Source organism: Schistocerca gregaria, chromosome 4, assembly GCF_023897955.1.
Source record: "Schistocerca gregaria isolate iqSchGreg1 chromosome 4, iqSchGreg1.2, whole genome shotgun sequence".
Taxonomy (NCBI): domain Eukaryota; kingdom Metazoa; phylum Arthropoda; class Insecta; order Orthoptera; family Acrididae; genus Schistocerca; species Schistocerca gregaria.
This window is the reverse complement of record NC_064923.1, coordinates 214,656,681-214,672,989: the sequence shown is the minus strand read 5'-3', so window position 1 is coordinate 214,672,989 and position 16,309 is coordinate 214,656,681. Positions and strand designations below refer to the sequence as shown.

Here is a 16,309-nt window from a genome sequence, read left to right as displayed (position 1 = left end):
TTCTAAGATTCTACAACAAATCGATGTCAACGTCATTAGACGGTAGTTTTATGAATCACTTCTACTATCCTTCTTGTATATGGGTGTGTCCTATGCTTTTTTCCAAGAATTGGGCACGGATTTTGTTCGAGGGAACTACGACAGATTATGGTTAGAATAGGAGCTAACTCAGCCGCAAATTCAGTATTGATAATCTGACAGGGAATGCATTGGGCTCTGGAGCTTTGTTCAATTTTAACGATTTCAGCTGTTTGTCACCACCACTGACGCTAATCTTTATTTCATTCACCTTTACAGAGGTACGAGGATTAATTTGGCCAGCTCTCCTGGGTTTCCCTTCGTAAAGGAATATTTGGAAATGGAGTTAAGCATTCAGCTTTTGAGTTGCTGCCCTCAAGTTGGGTTCCTGTCTCATTCACTAGATACCGAACACTAACTTTGGTGCCACTAAGAGCCTTTATACACGACCAGAATTTCTTTGGGTTTTGTGAAAGATCACTGGACAATATTCTGCTACAGTAGTCATTGAAGGTAGGACGAATTGCTCTCTTGACAGCCAAACGGGATTCATTCAGTGTCTCTCTTGTCTCCCTTCTTGAACAGATTATTTATTTATGAATTGGTATTTGGCCACCGCCAGGCAGCTGTCCATCACATACACAAAGTATCTTTATTAATAGTTATTCTACTATACACTTCGTGACTTACTATTTACAATCAAAATTTAGGATGCGGATAAATGGTTGATACATGTTCTGGAACAGTGGCTTTACCTTGGCCCCTTTTAGTTTTTCTGAAAAAAAAAAAAAAAATAAATGGAGAGATGTAAAGAGGAGGTAGTCAGTACCGTTGCATATTTTTTAAAATATGTAATCGAGAACATAATCTATGCCTAAGCAAAATTTTGATTTTAATTCCTTTATTTATTTATTTTCGTTACAGTCATCTATGGGCTACGTTTACACTGCTTCCCTCGCTTTCTGAAGTTCTCTTCCCTTCTCTTTATCCAGTATTTCTTCATCCGCTGGCTCTCTCGTGCACATTCTTCTGCCGAGAATACTCTGTTCTTCCTCGTTTTCTCCTAAAAGAATTCCTTCACCTCTGCAACCTTTTTCCTAAAGATTTGCCTGTTCACAATTTCTTATGCCGTGATCCCGCATTTTTCTAGATCCCAGTGCACTTCTTTCACCCATGGAACTTGTATCTGCCTGTTCTGAAAGTAAAAAAAAATGTTGGCGAGCCTATCTGATTTCATTCTTTTAATATGCCCATAGATAGACAGTCTCCTTTTCTTCATTGTGGTGGTGATATTTTCAAATCGTTGATAAATTTCTTGATTTGATCTTTGATATTTTTCTGGGCTCAAGAATCTTTCTTAGGAATTTCCTTTCTTTCTTTTCCAAGTCTGAAAGTCCTTTCCTGGCTATTGTCTCAGATGCATGTAAACATTCAGGTTTGACGACTGTGCTGTAGTGTCGGAATTTGGACTGGTATGAGAGCGATTTAGATTTGTATGTGTTCTGACACAATCTGAATGCTATTTCCATTTTTCTTGCCCGTCCTTCAATTGTTGCCTTTTCATTGTTGTTTGGGATCAAAATCTCTCCTAGGTATTTGAACTTCTGAACTCTTTCGATGACGCCACACTTGGTCCTTACTGTCCAGACTGGACCAGTGACCTTTGCGTTCATATATTGTGTCTTCTCAAAAGATATTTGCAATCCTGCCTTTACTGCTGTTTCCTTGAGAATTTCAGTCTGTTTAGTTGCAATTTGTAGATTCTCTGCAAAAAAACCCTGTATCATCTGCAAACTCGAGGAATTCAAATGTAAGTCCAGACTGTTGGCGGTCTAGCCTGATTCCATTTGGAAAGTTAAACTGACGCATTTCTTTTCACCATCCCCTGATTACTCTTTCTAAAACACAGTTGAACAAGATCAAAATTCTTTATAATATTCAGTATTTCCTTTTCATCTGTTCGATGTTTTCTCTTATAAACAGATATTTTGCTCATCTGTTTCCAGAAGCTGTTTCTTGTTACTTTTCTATCAACTTGTTTGCTATTTCTGTGCAATATAGATTAAATACATCAACTACTCTGCGTGGATCACTGATGACCAAGGCTGTAAGCTTCTTTGTTAAGACATTACAGCCGAAATTCAGTTTTGCACACTATTCCTTGGTTGTAATCCGCCTATCACTACGGAAGAGCTAATCGAGTCACTGTTCATGAGGCTCGATCGAGGTGTGGCTTTTCGTGCACTCCCTATGCACTACTACAGAAACGCAGTACCTACTTCCTCACATACGTCTATTGCATCGTATCCATATACCTTTAGCGATAGTCTACGGTTCCCAATGGGTGAGGAATTCCACGTCTAATACACACTTCGATGCAAGACACCATGTTTCTGACGGTCGTGGAACTACGAAACAAACAGTACATTAGCGGGGAGATTGAAAAATTCGTAATACCTCAACACAATCTGGTTCGGATATTCAAAGTCAATACAAGAAGTAGAAGACATTAGTTTCGACATGACCCTCATGTGATTCAAACTTGCGTCACAGGGCACACGAGCTGCTGTTTCCATTTGGCTGCCTGCCTCCAGGGACTCGGGAATGTTGGTGTGGAAAACTACGCCAGAAAGCACAGTCACGCTAGATGGTGTGCAGGGGCCCGTTTCCTCCTAATCGTGCCACTAAATGTGCCCACGACGCAACTGCTCCTTTCTGGGAACTTCATGAATCTTCCGCTAGAGCAGTGACGTGGTGCCTCCTCGCTTGGTAAGCTCGATGAGAGCGACGCGTGTGACGCATCATACGGAAACATTTCCAGTATTTCTGGCCAGGAAACTCAAATACACCCGTGAGAGCTATGTGTCGCCAATCGCTGAGTCACCGGCAAACACCATTTCGTGGAATACCTCAAGTAAGCACGACAAAGACTCGTTGCATTACGTCTGTAGTATATGTCCACGCTGCTCAGGCTGAGACAAAAGTTTGTCCAAGTTATCGCCGCCGAGATTTTCGTGGAGTCTAACTGTTTAGAAATGTCAATGCTTCTGATACCAAATGCTTTAAATTGCGTGTTCTATGACAGGTTACTTTCCTATTATAAAATAAATCAGTCAGCATTAATCTTCTTACAGTTCAAATGGCTCTGAGCGCTATGGGACTTAACTTCTGAGGACATCAGTCGCCTAGAACTTAGAACTACTTAAACCTAACTAACCTAAGGACAGCACACACGTCCGTGCCAGAGGCAGGATTCGAACCTGCGACCGTAGCGGTCGCACGGTTCCAAACTGTAGCGCCTAGAACCGCTCGGCCACCCCGGCCGGCAATCTCCTTAGAGTCCAATTTATAACGTAAAAGGTGGAAAAACACAACGAAAATTGACACAGTATCATACATAAACACACAAGAAAGGATGAGTTGAACATAGATGTACGGCCTGCCACGGGCACCCCATGCGTGGAGATGAAGGAACTGCAGCGACCAGTTCTTTGTGCAATCCCTCGTTTGTGGCAGAGCTGATGCAACTTTGAGTTGAGACCTACGTTGACCATTGTCTTCAATTTGTATCTGATGAATGCGTTTTAAAAATAAACTTTTTTGGTCTTCTGATTAGTCTGATGTAGCACGCCACAACTTTCTCTCCTGTGCTAATCTTTTCATCTCAGAGTAGCACTTACACCCATAGTGTTCCATTACTTGTTTATTGAGTATATTCCAGTCTCTACCTTCCCCTACAGTTTTTATGCTCTACAGCTCCCTATAATACCTTGTAATTCTTCAATGTCTTTTCACAGATCCTATCATCTCACCCCTTTGCCTAGTGTCTTCTATATATTCCTTCCATCTCCACACCTGTGGAGAACTTATTCATTTCTTGCCACCCCCTTTAATATTCAACATGTACAATATCATGTGACGAACGTTTTGATTTTCTTCTTTTCTAGTTTTCTAACTATCAGTGATTAACTTCCGTATTTAATGTGCTCGAAATGTACATTCTCAGAAACTTCTTCCCCAGTCTAAGGCCAACATTTGATACAGGATTTCCTTTAGAGAAAAAATACCCTCTTTGCATCTGCTGTTTTATTTCTTATATCTATCCTTGCTTCGTCTACCAGTCATAATTTTGCTTGTACTTCGTGATCCCCAAGCAGTCTCTTCTTTATCTTCATATCACTTTACGTAGTCTGTAATTATTAGACTGTTCATTCCATTTATCACTGTCTATAATTGTCATCGGTGAAATTAATCATTGATATTCTTTCACCTTTAATTTTTCTGTTTCATTTCTATCATTGTTTTAGGTGGCCAGTTTTCTCTGTAACAGCTACCCAACATATTTCAGGACATTTTTATCCTCATACCCCTTGATCAAGTAATCGATCACTGACGGTGCATAATAACTGCAATCAAGATTCAGTACCTCTAATGACTGTCCTATTTATTGCCTTCCTTCCTCTACTGTCTTTTTAGTACTGTGAAGGGTAGCACAGTTAGGAGTCTATGAGCTACATAGCAAAAGATAAGAACCCCTATACGAGGCGATGGCTATCATTAAAATGTTCAGAGTGAGGAGCGAAGTCACGGCTTCAGGTGGTCAGACCAGCATTTTCGTCCACTCATCCCACACTCTCAGAGCAGGACATGGGATGGATTTTCTTCTGACAAAGAAAAAAAAACATAGCATTGTTCTTATAAGACTTTTATCAAGATAAGGAATCTCTAAACAGGTGTCGCTTCCCCGAGGCTGGGATGTGAATATTTACTATCTCCTGAGCGACATCATGAAATAAGGTTTGGTTTAAATTTTCAGAATCCAGCGTTCTGGTTGGTTCTGACTGTTATTTTCCTTAGATAATGCAGTTTCTCCTCCATGTCTACATGCAGGCCATCTTATAAGTCCGTTTCGAAATTTTACGGCAGAGTTGGGAAGAATTTGTGCCTTTCTCCCCAACCCAGTGTATTCTTGATTGGATATAGCCGAAATCGGAAAGAGTAGATGATTGTATAACCTCTTTACTTGAGTTACTGGATGGAACTCGCAATATCTGCAACCACTGGCAAGTGAGTTCCTGATGTGGCGAAAAACTGTCAAATTACTGAGCGTCCAAAAACGAGCGATTTAGGTGACGGAAGAGCACTGACTTTTGACTGGGAGTTTGAAGAGTGATGATCTCACGCTAGGCTACGCGAAACTAGTGACAGAGGCTGCTGGAAGACTGAGGCGAGTCTTGCAGTCTCAGAGAAGGATGTTTCCACCAGAGTTCTTAAAAGAGGGCTGAACTCAGAGTATTCAGCTACTGCCGCCGCTGCCATCCGCATTACGTTACGGGTGGGGTAAGATGGACCGGCATTGTAATCAGCGATTCATTAGGGACGTAATATCAGCTCACTTCCTTCAAGAGTCTGTTATTCCGTTTTACCGCAATACTTCGCAGCCAGCTAGTTTACTTTCAATGTGCAATTTGGTGATGTCACTATCGTTCGATCCTATTTTCCCGTGTTCTTCCTGTAACCATGCTTAAAGACACGGTATTCGCGTGTTATTCATATAAATTTACATTTATTGTGTTCACCCACCTGTGGCAAGGTTAACGTTCGTCATTAGAATTCTTTTATCCAAGTATTAGTTGTTCAGTTGTTTATAACCTGTGGGTAACTCATGTGTTTGATTCTTCGCTAATAAACCTGATTATTAAAATGACCACTTTTCTATTGTAGATTAGATGATCTTTCCTCTTACTAATGTGTCTTCGTGTGTGGTGTGGTACCTACATATGCTTCGTTGGACCATCCCTCGTAATTACCATTCAGTAAGATGTTTCTGTAGCGAGGCATTATGATTTCATTTAATTAATTTGCATAATTCATATGGGGTGCTCCCCTTCTATGTGGGGCACCTGAGATTGGACATAAATCATTGGGACATGAAAAACATTACAACCGACACACCACAAAAGATTTTGGCGACCGTGGTGCAAGATTCAGGACTTTGGTAGTTTTCTAACACACGTAGTCGCCTTATGAGTCATTTGACAGTTCTGTCGTTCCCTAGCCAGAGTTTTCGAAGCTGGGATCCTCTGAGTTTCGTAGTCAAATATTTGAACATACAGAATTTTAAACTGGTTGTTAGTTATAAATGCTTTTACTAATTTGTACTTCTTTATAGGAAAGTTTGGTAAGTTAAAGTCCATCGTTGTCCTGATTTTTCGTCGTTGAAATTTTGAAGGAATTATTTTTATGTGTTCGTGTTTGGTCAGGGTTTTATTTTGTTTCGTGAAGTATAGTGTAGGAATTTGATTATTACGGGGGAAATATTCAATGGATTTATAATTCTGGTAGGTATTGTCTCATGTATGGGAAATTAGTAAAATATAAGAAATGTTCTTAAACTGAATGTCAAGTATTGGTTCGTGTACATTAGGCAGAAACATATAACGATATCCACTTCACGATATTCACTTCATGGAACTGCACTGCCTAATCTGCGTCAGTTGATGAGACACACGTGAGATAGATAGTAAACGTCCAATGTGCAATGTTACTGGTCGTAGTGCACCTTGTAGCGTATCTGTACCTGAATCCTCTGAAACGTGCAAGCGTTATCGACACTCCATATGCGATTGTCAAGAACGTGTTTGGCTTTGTATGAGAAAGAGAAATTATAGACAAATGGTTCAAATGGCTCTGAGCACTATGGGACTTAACATCTATGGTCATCAGTCCCCTAGAACTTAGAACTACTTAAACCTAACTAACCTAAGGACATCACACAAACCCATTCATCACGAGGCAGAGAAAATTATAGACAAACTCGTTGTTTATATTTTGGAGAACTATAGGGTATGGATTAGGTTACTGATTTAGGCACGTCTAATAATTGAAGAACTGTTTGCTGTTAACTTGAGCAACAACTTGTACCTGGCAGACAAAATGGTGAGGCCAGTATTAGAATCTGGAATTTTCGGGAAATACTATTTTGGCTTGGATTGCAGTCCTACGTATCGTTTGCGACATTAGTACCATTGGTTATGAAGTACTCTGTACACTATGTGATGTATAAACGAAGGGCGGAAATGATCTGGAGTAGTGTACAAAAGACAGGAAACGAACGCACCGAACTGCGGGAGGCGAATGAAAATAGCTGTGATTACCACTGGATAGCCACACTTGTGTGGGAAATAATGTAATGTATCCTTAGCGTTCGGGACACGAAGTGAAGAGTTTTCTGAAAACGACTGAGCACTGTGTGGCCACGTGATATCTCGACCAGGAAACGTGTAGGCTTAACTTTTAAGATCATCTGATCAGGAAGAAAACAATGAATGTCAAAATGAGGAAGGACAAGCAAGATAAGTGTAGGACCGTACAGGTGACGAGGGAACAAACTGTTACCTGAACAGTAACCACCAATGGCATGTCAGGATTGAAAGTTATAGATCACGAGTTGTATAGTGAATTAGTTTTAGGAGAATCCACACAGTTCAGCTTCATGGAAGGCATCCAAAATAATCTAGAGTAAGTGGCGGGGACACAAGAGAACACTGGAAAGCCGTGGGAAAGTATGACGGAGCAAAAAGAGGCCCAAGGTATCAGGAATAATGAAGTGCTTAGAGCAATGGAAGAACTGAGGTTCACTTTAGAAAGGCAAGGTGCCACATTAAAAAAATATTGCGCCGGCTTAGAAACACGAAGTGTGGAGCGATTTTCGAAAATTCAAGAAACTTCGGAGGTTCATGGGACACAGAATTAGGGACAACTAACATATTTGGAAGATAAGAGCATGGTGTGATGTCACCATGCTGAAGAGAGACTTTTTGCGTAGCTAGATGATGGGTTGTGCCGAGTAGAATCAGAATTAGCAGCAATAATAGAAAAGCATGGCACCATTATCGTGGAACTGACATCTAAAGTGCGCAATATAAAGAGTGATGTTAAAGCACTGATGAAGGTATTATATATCATAAGGTAAGATCTGAAGCTGTTCGTGGAAAGAAGCGCTAACTGATGTGGATAATATGGAGCCTAACTTGAGATAGGAAAATAAGGAGAAATGGATGGAATTTGCTCGTACCAGGCATTTGGAGAGTATTACTAGTCATTGCACCACAAAGACGCGCGAGTCAGCTGAGTAAGTCGAGCAAATATCGAGGATAGCTTTGTGGATAGTCAGTATACTGGAATCCAGATTGTAAGTCGTTTTTCTAATCAGTCCAGCAAACCTCATCGAAGAATTTGGATTAGTCAATTTGACCACATCCTACCACTGCCATGATCGCATGATCAAATAATGAATTTCGTGTTTGCACACCTACTTAGAGAAAATACAACAACCATAAGAGTCAGAGCATTTTCGTGGCAAACGTATGATGAATTTCGAAGAGATTTCATGTAGAAAAACTGGCTGGAAGTACGGCAGGAACGTAAAAAGAGGAGCTGCTCATGTTGTCGAAGTATTTGTGATCGAGAAGCACTAGTCCAGGAGAATATTTCAAGATTCATTGCATATACATTGATACTTTGCAAATCACGCTTAAGTGCCTGGCAAAGGGTTCATCGAACCACCTTCACGATAATTCTCTATTATTCCACTCTCGAACAGCGAGCGGTAAAAACCAACACCTGCAAACTTTCCGTGCGAGCTCTGATTTCCTTTATTTTATGATGATGATTGTTTCGCACCCTGTAGGTCGGCGTCAGCAAAATATTTTCTCATTCGGAGAAGAATGTTGGTGGTTGAAATGTATTGAGAAGTTCCCCCCTCAGTGAGAAACACCTTTGTTTTAATTATATCCACCCCAAGTCCTTGATCATTTCCATGACACTCTCTCCCTGTTTCTCGATAATACAGAAGGTGCTGTTCTTCTTTGTATTTTCTCGACTTACTCTGTTAATACTGTCTTTTGAGGATCTCACACCTGACATCAGTACTCCAGAAGAGGACTGAGAAGCGTAGAATCAAATGGGATAGCGTCAAGAGAAACGACACATTTAATGATGCTTTTACGTCAAAGGAAATTCATGAGATTACTACGTAGGATGAGAAGAGAGTTTGTGTTGGGTCGTTGAGGCATGTGGGCAGAGGATGAATTTCAGGAATTTTTGGGGGAATTAGGGTTTCAGCGTGAAATAGGCGAATGGAAGCCGTTACAGAGAGAGTGTTAAACCAAGGCAGAGGTCAGTTCGTGTTACATGTAAGTTTATGGTATGAGATTTGTGTATGTATACATTTAGTCTCTAATATTTGTACGTTGTAAACGTAGTCATTACGCATGTGTTGATTAACTGTGCAACATATGTACAAATTACGTGTGACGTATGTCAGTTTCTGTACTAGGATGTTAGACAGTTTACTTGGTGAATTAGTTGGAATTAGGGCTACGTGATTTGTAAATTTACTGAAAGCAGTAATATCAGATGATGTACGAGTGGAAGTTTCCGCGCTTCAGTAAATAATTAAGTATACCAGTTGCAACGTCACACTGTGACAAGAGATGATGATGGAAATGATTTATTGGACGCGAGGCAAACCTGCAAACATGTGTTAATGATAGCAGTAATATGCAGGATCGCTCTCTGCAATGATTAAAGGTTAAATTGTATTGCTGGTCACGAGATCGCGCCATATGCATTTGCAGTTAAAATAAGCTGGACGCTAGTATACTACACTACTGGCTATTAAAATTGCTACACCAAGAAGATGACGTGCTACAGAATCGAAATTTAACCGACAGGAAGAAGATGCTGTGATATGCAAATGGTTAGCTTCTCAGAGCATTCACACAAGGCTGGCGCCGGTGACGACACCTACAACGTGCTGACATGAGGAAAGTTTCCAACCGATTTCTCATACACAAACAGCAGTTGACCGGCGTTGACTGGTGAAACGTTGTTGTGATGCCTCGTGTAAGGAAGAGAAACGCGTACCATCACGTTTCCGACTTTGATAAAGGTCGGATTGTAGTCTATCGCGATTTCGGTTTATCGTATCGCGACATTGCTGCTCTCGTTGCTCGACATCCAATGACTGTTAGCAGAATATGGAATCGGTGGGTTCAGGAGGGTAATACGGAACGCCGTGCTGGATCCCAACGGCCTCGTACCGCTAGCGGTCGAGATAATAGGCATCTTATCCGCATGGCTGTAACGGATCGTGCAGCCACGTCTCGATCCCTGAGTCAACAGATGGGGAAGTTTGCAAGACAACAAACGTCTGCACGAACAGTTCGACGACATTTGTAGCAGCATAGACTATCAGCTCGGAGACCATGGCTGCGGTTACCCTTGACGCTGCATCACAAACAGGAGCGTCTGCGATGGTGTACTCAACGACGAACCTGGGTGCACGAGTGGCCAAACGTCATTTTTTCGGATGAATCCAGGTTCTGTTTACAGCGTCATGATGGTCGCATCCGTGTTTGGCGACATCGCGGTGAACGCACATTGGAAGCGTGCATTCGTCATCGCCATACTGGCGTATCACCCGGCGTGATAGTATGGGGTGCCATTGTTTACACGTCTCGGTCACCTCTTGCTTGCATTGACGGCACTTTGAACAGTGGATGTTACATTCCAGATGTGTTACGACCCGTGGAGTTACCCTTGATTCGACCCCTGTGAAACCCTACATTTCAGCAGGATAATGCACGACCGCATGTTGCAGGTCCTGTACGGGCCTTTCTGGACACAGAAAATGTTCGACAGCTGCCCTGGCCAGCACATTCTCCAGATCTCTCACCACCTGAAAACGTCTGGTCAATGGTGGCGGAGCAAATGGCTCGTCACAATACGCCAGTCACTACTGTTGATGAACTGTGGTATCGTGTTGAAGCTGCATTGTCAGCTGTACCTGCACACGCCATTCAAGCTCTGTTTGACTCATTGCCCAGGCGTATCAAGGCCGTAATTACAGCCAGAGGTGGTTGTTCTGGGTACTGATTTCTCAGGATCTATGCACCCAAAATGCGTGAAAATGTAATCACATGTCAGTTCTAATATAATATATTTGTCCAATGAATACCCGTTTATCAACCCTTTATGCTTGGTGTAGCAATTTTAGTGGCCAGTAGTGTAGTATAAGTAATTGGTGATCAGAAGGTTTCTTTAGAAGTGGAGTCGCACAAGCTTGGTAGTTATTTTCTTTGTCGAAATGGTGCATAACACAGAAGAACCCACCATAGGCAACAGAAAGAATGTCAAAGAACCACTTTTCGTCTACTCTGACGAGCAATAATACAAAATTAACAGGTGAAAGTCATTGGCTGACTACCGTAGTTTAGAAACAAGATGATCGCACAGATTGAAAATACTAGTTCCTGTTGAGACTGTCTTGGAGCAAAGTTCAGCTAAAAGTTTAGCTGTTTCGTCAATGCACGGAATTAAAGGTCCACAGAAATTTCCCCTGGAGGAGCCTACAGTCGATGTACCGAATTATAAGAATAATTTGAGAAAAGTTTTACTTCGTCCACAGCCATGAAGACAGATCCATCGCCGGCATCGCGGCGGCAGCTGGTCACCGATGGAGACGGCGGTATCGGCATGGGCTGGATGTCCGAAATAGAGTCTTGGCCTGGGCTCAACTGCCAATGGATGTACGTGCACCCGCCTAAATGCTGTCTGGCAGCAGGATATTTTGGAACCGTCTTTTGGTCATATGTGCTGCAGTAGCAAGTGTGTGTGTATTGTGTATTGGACCAGGGACCTAGAGACGACGAAGAGGCTTCGTCCCGCCGTAGCCCTCAGTCCACAATCCCACAATAGGCCACAGCAGTCCACCCATCTCACCGCCGCCCTACACTGAGCCAGGGTTATTGGGCGGTTCGGGCCCCAGTGGAATACCCCCTCCCAGACGAGTGTAGCCCCAATGTTGGCGTGGTAGAGTAATTATGGTGTAGACGTGCATGGAGACAGTGTTTGCGCAGCAATCGCCAACATAGTGTAAGTGAGGCAGAAGAAGGGGAATCAGCCCACATTCGCAGAGGGAGATGGAAAACCGCCTTAAAAACCATCTACAGGTTGCCTGGCACACCGGACCTCGACACTAATCCACTGGACGGATTCGTGCCGGGGACGGGCACGCTTTCCCGCTCGGAAAGCAGCGCGTTAGACCGCGCGGCTAGCCGGGCGGGCTGCAGTAGCAAGTAGTTCCCGCGATCTCCGATGGCGCTGCTAGGACCGCCAAGTAGAAGGCTAGGCTATCTACTTTTCGCGAAAAATGGTTGCCTGCCAAGCATGCAACCCTTGACGCTGAGACGTAAAATGTGTTGTCGACGCTGCAGGAGTAACGACGGGGCATATCCAATACAGTTCACAATGAAGTGCGTACGTCTGAAATCAGTAGGTGCAGGGTTTGTCAGTGTATCCAAAGGAGAGCACCTCGTTTCGTTGCATGTCAGTTTAGTTAGGGTGAGAGAGTCATGGAAATGCACAACCAACTGCAGTGGCAGACACTGCAAGATAGGCTTGCTGCATCGCGGTGCGGATTACTGTTAAAGTTCTGAGAGCGTAGATTCCTAGAAGAGTGAGACAATATAGTCCTTCTTTCTGCGTATATCTCGCGAAAAGACCATACAGGTAAAAATAGAGATATTCTAGTTCATAACATCAACAGTCGTTCTTACCGGGAACCAGCCGCGACAGGAACAGGGAAATGTTTATAGTACACGAAGTCCCTCCGCCACGCACAGTAAAGTGGCTTGTGGAGTGTAGACGTAGATGTAGAGCTAATTACACAGCGAATCTCAGAGCTCAATTTCTCATCCTCTGTAAGTCTCATTTCCCCATGTTGACTTCTTGCCACGATATTTCGGCTGGCAACCGTCCAGCCATCTTCAGGTGAGTGTCCGTCACTAGAGACTGCGAGTTCCCGGAGTCAACTTTATACAAAAAATTGGCGCTAATACGAATGCGCATTGGCCTCCGTCACAGGAGCGTCCTCTATCGAAATCCGCGCTCTCTGGATTTACTGTTCTATCTGTGGCGCGCCGGCGCATGCGTAAAGGTGAAGACTACATCTCCGCCCTCTGTCGAAATGCGCGCCCGCGTCGCTAAAAACAGACGTCAGATGTCGCCAGACGTGTCATTATGATTAAACTGTATTCTCTCAGAGGAAATTAGAGAGGTCACCGGGTCCCAAGCCTTGTCAAGTTGAAAACCGCCATCACGATTTATAAGATTTTGCATTAGGCGTATCTCCACAGATTCTTTAATTACTGAATCCCAGAAAGTTTTCGCTGGGGCCAAATTTTCGTGGCAGAAAAATCCATAGTGTCCTGTAGTAATACAGTGCTCAGCTACAGCCGACTTACTGGGCTGCGAAAGGCGAGGTGTTCAACGCACCTTTCATATACTGTGCGTGTCGTCTGACCAACGTAAGCTTTACCACACTGGCAAGGAATTTTATAGATTCCGGGCTTCCGCAGACCCAGATCGCCCTTTACTGAACTGAGAAGGGCTCTAATCTTCCCCGGTGGCCGGAAGATTACTTTAAGTTGATGTTTCTTTAGAAGCCTGCCTATTTTAGACGAAAGGTTGCCGACGTATGGAAGGAACGCCCTGGACTTGAATAGCTCCTTATCTTATAGATGCTATTCGACGCTCCGTGGTCAATTCAGATTTTATCAGTGCTGTTGAGGAAGCCGTTAGGCCTCTTCCTAGTGATGCTGCAGAAGAAATAAGACGTTAAACTTGCTGTGTACTCACGAAAGCTCCACGTCAGAAGAGCAACATCTCTGCCATGGAAAGGGCCGCACTACGAAAGCTACGAGAAGATCCTCACACGGTGGTCTTACCAGCGGATAAGGGAAACGCTACAGTGCTGTTGCCGCGCCAGATTTATAATCAGAAGATTTAAAACTTGCTGAGTGAACCGATGTATCGGAAGACTGTCAAAGACCCCACAGCGAAAGTGGAAAGGAAAACATCAGCCCTGCTGAATTCTTCCTCTATTCCGCAAGAAGTGGCCAAAAGACTAAGGCCTCATAGTTCTGTGCCATCCAGGTTATACAGTCTTCCGAAGATCCATAAAAAAGACGTTCCGTTTCGACCGATCGTCAGTAATACTGACGCCCGCTGTATGATTTGGCGATACGTCTCGCCTCTCTACTGAGACCATTCGTGTAGAAGTGCGTGCATCATATTCGCAACTCAGCTGACTTTATCAATAGACTGAAGTCACTTCAACTCAGTGAAACTTACTAGCCAGCTTTGATGTCATCTCACTGTTCACTAAGGTTCCTCTTAGGGATTCTTTGTCGCTCATCGGCAGTAAGTTCACAGCCGACATAACTGCGCTTTTCCATCACGTCCTTTCCACAACTTACTATTTATTTGACAACGAATACTTTGAACAGAGTGACAGTGTTGCCATGGGCAGTCCCCTCTCGCCTTTGGTAGCAAACTTTTTTATGGAAGACTTTGAGGAAAGGGCACTAGACTCGGCAGAACTTAAACCGAAAGTTTTCTGGCAATATGTAGATGACACTTTTTTAGTGTGGCCCCATGGTGATGAAGAACTGTCACGGTTCTTGCAACATCTGAACGCAACCCACAAGAACATCCAGTTCAGGATGGAAGTAGAGAAGGATGGTTGCTTGCCGTTATTGGACGTCTTGATTACTAAGAGAGTGGATGGGTCATTAGGGCATTCTGTCTACCGTAATCCAACACATACGGACCTTCATCTGCAAGCGTCGAGTTGTCATCATCCTGCACAAACTACAACGTTGGTGTACCGGACTCATGTAGTTTCTGATGGAGACAGCCTTACAAAGGAGCTGGAACATTTAGAGTCGGTGTTCAGAGGTAATGGTTACTCTCCACGTCAGATTAGAAAGCGCTAAGAAGGAGGAAACGTGACCAATACAATACAAGATCCATAAGAGCTTTTCAAGTCCAGGGCGTTCCTTCCATACGTCGGCAACCTTTCGTCTAAAATAGGCAGGCTTTTAAAGAAACATAAACTTAAAGTAATCTTCCGGCCACCAGGGAAGATTAGAGCCCTTCTCAGTTCAGTAAAGGGCGATCTGGGTCTGCGGAAGCCTGGAATCTATAAAATTCCTTGCCAGTGTGGTAAAGCTTACATCGGTCAGACGACACGCACAGTACATGAAAGGTGCGTTGAACACGTCGCCTTTCGCAGCCCAGTAAGTCGGCTGTAGCTGAGCACTGTATTACTACAGGACACTATGGATTTTTCTGCAACGAAAATTGGGACCCAGCAAACACTTTCTGGGATTCAGTAATTAAAGAATCTGTGGAGATACACCTAGCGCAAAATCTCATAAATAGTGATGGCGGTTTTCAACTTGACAAGGCTTGGGACCCGGTGACCTCTCTAATTTCCTCTGAGAGAAGACAGTTTAATCATAATGACACGTCTGGCGACATCTGACGTCTGTTTTTAGCGACGCGGGCGCGCATTCCGACAGAGGGCGGAGATGTAGTCTTCACCTTTACGCATGCGCCGGCGCGCCACAGATAGAACAGTAGCTCCAGAGGGCGCGGATTTCGGTAGAGGACGCTCCTGTGACGGAGGCCAATGCGCATGCGCTTTAGCGCCAATTTTTTGCTATAAAGTTGACTCCGGGAACTCGCAGTCTCCAGTGACGGACACTCACCTGAAGATGGCTGAACGGTTGCCAGCCAAAATATCGTGGCAAGAAGTCAACATGATCCGGCTGCAATCCCGAAGTCTCATCGAACTCCAATGGTCTGAGTGAATGTTGACGCTTTTAGCAGTGGTAGATCTTACACAGCCTTCTCACTGCTACCCTTCAGTTATTTAACCATTTTGGCGTCAAGTTAGACGCCTATATAGTGGGTCATGCTTCCCCATTGCACCGCTCCATCCAGGATGTCTGTCTGCCTCAAGTTCACGAGGACTGGCACTCTCGTTAGGACGAATGCTTGACTCCTCGCTTCATTGAAGGACAACCTTCGTTGTCCATGACGCCATATCGATGCAGAGAACGTTCCATTGTAAGCTGGATGCTCATGCAGTGCACGTACACTACCTGTTCAAGAATATCCGCCAATGTACTGCGGAACTGACCACTAGATGTCACGAGAAGCGGACCCGCCAGTGTAAGAGGAGGTCGTGATTATTGTGTTGTCAGTAGGACAGCAGAATGGGTCGGCTACGAGAACTCATTGACTCCGAAGTAGTCACTGGGTGTCTCATAAGTAACAAATCCATCAAGGACATTTCTGCCCTCCCAAAGATGCCCAAATCGACTGCTGATGATGTGACTGTGAAGTGGAAACGCGAAGAAACAAGCACAGCTAAACC

General features: G+C 43.7%; 1 non-coding gene across 1 annotated transcript; it reads right to left on the bottom strand.

Moving 5' to 3' along the window:
- Positions 1 to 3,257: 3,257 nt before the first annotated feature.
- Positions 3,258 to 3,341, bottom strand: Trnap-ugg (transfer RNA proline (anticodon UGG)). Its single transcript has one exon. It is a non-coding gene; the product is annotated as a tRNA-Pro (tRNA).
- Between the last annotated feature and the right edge of the window lie 12,968 nt (positions 3,342 to 16,309).